We start from the raw sequence: 3,954 nt of genomic DNA on the forward strand, positions 1-3,954 counted from the left end.
TACTAAAGTTTTACATTGCATTTAGAATTGTTCAATCAGTCAGACAAACCACTATTTTTCTCCACAGGATTATTCATTTATTGTCATTGAGTCAAATACTTTTACCGTGAATATATATTAATAGTTTTTAACCTCTATGAATAAATTTAGAAATTATAGCAAACAGTTCACAGAAGGGAAATATTACGGTGTAAAAATAGGCTACATCGTAATACTCTATAGACTCCAAGTTTGAACATTCGTAATAAGTAAATATTCACTCTTTTCTTCAACTAAACATTGAACTTTCATGTTTTCCACATCTACGACATTTTTTACACTCCAATAACTTTTATTTCATGTTTAGTTCTAGTGATTAGTAAATTTATTTGGGAAAAGGGTTGTTTCGATTTTTTACTAACGAAAGGAACATCTTTGAACATTTCTATTTACCTATTTTTGTTATTTTAATTAAATACATCCTAGTGTCTAAAATACGAGGGTATTTTTTGTAAACCTCAGATCGTTTGTAAAAAAAAAATCCCTGTACGTTTAAACAAAAAATGTATTATATAGACATACATAATATGTAATTTAATAAAAATATTATGAGGAATGACGATTCATAAAATATGTAACTTTTTTGTTTTCCTAACATCAGTAATTTGAAACTTTCTGTAGAAAAAGTAAAAAAAATATTGATTTAGTGAAAAGGTCATGGCAATAAAATTATATAATATAGAAATTTAAATAGAATAGTTGAGCCCTTTTTGTATTTACCAATAAAACATAGATAATGTTACATGATATTTAGATACACAGCTTTTTAAGGCAACAACAGCTAAATACTTAAAATACTAAAATATAGGAACGCATTTAATATTTGACTATTGTGGCAAGTTTTCAGTTTGCCATTGGTGTGAAATGTATAATTTTCATAGTTTCTGTGAAATTATAAGATTAATACATTAAATGTAAAATCAATTATATCAGAAAGCTGAAATGGGCAATAATACAATTGTTTTGTTACATACAGTAAGCAAAGAGCGCTTTTATTATGGCTACAGAATTTTTGACGGAAAATTTTGATTTTATTAGAATATTATCATAACCTCCTTGCTTTCTAATCCATCGTACAATAGGTTTTAACTTGTTTTTATTTATTAGCCTGTAATACTATTTATAATTATTTTTTTATTTTGTTATAAAAGTTTCTGGTTACAACAGCTTCATTATAAGTTACAGTATTGGCCGAATTTATCTTTTCTGCGGCCTAGAATATTTTGTAAGTGACGCATCGTATGTTATTTCTATAAAATACACTTTACGCTTTTAGGTAAATAAAAACATGCTATTGCCAATATTACGTGTCCATGATTTAAAAAGGTCTTGTATAAAGAAATACTAGACTGAGTTAAACAGTTCCACCCGTACAAAACAAAAACTGACATACAGGAAACATCACAACAACGATGCATTGTTTAAACAAACAGTTACGAGTGATTCAGACACCATAAACAGTCCATGGCTGAGTGAGCATCTCGGCCAACAGTTGTGTGACATACAGGAAACGTCACAAACAACAATGCATTGTTTAAACAAACAGTTACGAGTGATTCAGACACCATAAACAGTCGATGGCTGAGTGAGCATCTCGGCCAACAGTTGTGTGACATACAGGAAACGTCACACACAACAATGCATTGTTTAAACAAACAGTTACGAGTGATTCAGACACCATAAACAGTCGATGGCTGAGTGAGCATCTCGGCCAACAGTTGTGTGACATACAGGAAACGTCACAACAACAATGAATTGTTTAAACAAACAGTTACGAGTGATGCAGACGCCATAAACAGTCCATGGCTGAGTGAGCATCTCGGCCAACAGTTGTGTGACATACAGGAAACGTCACAACAACAATGCATTGTTTTAAACAAACAGTTACGAGTGATGCAGACGCCATGAACAGTCCATGGCTGAGTGAGCATCTCGGCCAACAGTTGTGTGACATACAGGTAACGTCACAACAACGATGCATTGTTTAAACAAACAGTTACGAGTGATGCAGACGCCATAAAAACAGTCCATGGCTGAGTGATCATCTCGGCCAACAGTTGTGTGACATACACTGCGTTAGTTGTACTTTAGTGTCGTTCTATTTTGACTTGTCTGGCTATTGACCTCAATTTGTCACTGTAATTGGCGTTCAGTCAAAATGAAAAAATAATTCACAAACAAATTTTTTTTTGAGTTAACATGATAGAAGTCTAGCTGTTCAATAATATTTTATTTGTGATACTTTTAACACGATTTTGGAACCATACACTTCTATACTCCTTATAAAAGTGAGACTACCGGCAGGCAATTATTTTCATTGTAATACTTATTTTTGTAAATCGATTTGGTACTTCGGAATCAAATAATTGGTGAACAAACGAAAATAATAATAGTATGTCGTAGTGGCCACAAGCGTTTTTTTCTTAATACGGTTTCTTACATATTATTATACGTAAAGTTTTAAACTGTTGAACCCTTTAAGAAATTGGAATGTGAGGTAAAGATATTTTTGAAAAGTTTAGGTTTATGAAATAACGACAGTTCTAATGTCACAACTAATTAGTGAATGTGGAATCCAAAGTGTGGACTAGTCCTTATAATAGGGAAATTCAGTAAATATATCTTTGGAGAGTTGCTGTTCCCAAAAACGTATCACGAGCAGTGTGACTTGATCTTTTCCGGAGCGAAACTCTCCGTTTTCACATAATACGAACAGAACGCATAATCTCATCTTCTTCTCCGTACTAGGACTCTCCAGAGCAATGTATTCTTCAAATAATGCAATTACTGCAGTCATAAAAATGTCTTTAGTCCTTAATCATCTAGTTTTGTACATACGTGATCTTTCCAAAACCATTTTAAAATTAAAGGAATTTCCCCAAATTCTACATTTCTCTCCAGAAATAGTTAACTATCTACAAATAACATTGATGAATAATATTAACAATCGATGGGAGAACGTTTGTTTTAGTGGCGTATTCGTAGCCATCTAACGGAGGGTCCTGGATGACATAAAATTAATCAATCATTTTGGAATTCTTCAAATAGTATGGATCACGCAGACTTCTTTGATTACAACAGTTATTTTAGGATTTTATCCATTTTTTTATCCAAACTTATTATAAATCGTGGATATAACGAGTTATCAGAAAATGTACTCTAAACATTAAGTAGCACAAGATATATATATATATATACAGTTGACAAGAACAAGAACAAGTCAAGTCTGTCAAAGACCCTCAAGTTTTGTCACAAGTTCGCCCGCCTCAACTTTCTTGTCCCTGGGGTGTCAAGTGTCCAAGTCTGAGCTGTAACTCTGAACAGACGTATTTGCTATTTGCTATTATAAAGCTTATTGATTTATGTGTACCCATTTATTGTCATTGTTGGTTGATATCTCTAAATGTGAATTGTATTGAAAATTGTTTTGGAATAACGAGGAATTCCACTAGAACCCTAATAAAAACTGATTGCAATCCGTTTCTTTTGTTTGGACAACTTGAAAAACTTTTAAAAAGTCTGCTAGATTGAAAAGTAAATTTTTAAATATTATAATCAAGGTTGGTAAGCTATTTCAAAGCTGCATGTATTATTTTGCGCACGGTTGATTAAAACTTGTATACCTAATGTATATTACATTAGCCTAATTATACTGCTATTCCACTCCAAGTTGGGATCTACTGTATATTAGTTCAGTTACTACCTCTAGTTAACGGTATTATTGTAACTTGCTACGAAGTTAACCTAGAATACAGCTAATGTCTCTTATAACCTGCCTGTGGGACATTAGGTAATAAACGAAAATAATAACGGTGTATGGAAATTTTATATAGCATAGTTGTATATTGAGGGAGAATATAAACATGTCCTAGTACCTATTACTCATCGTAGGAGTAACAATTTATGTGTTACTCT

The sequence above is a fragment of the Homalodisca vitripennis genome, unplaced genomic scaffold (genome assembly GCF_021130785.1).
Source record: "Homalodisca vitripennis isolate AUS2020 unplaced genomic scaffold, UT_GWSS_2.1 ScUCBcl_1768;HRSCAF=5806, whole genome shotgun sequence".
Lineage (NCBI taxonomy): Eukaryota > Metazoa > Arthropoda > Insecta > Hemiptera > Cicadellidae > Homalodisca > Homalodisca vitripennis.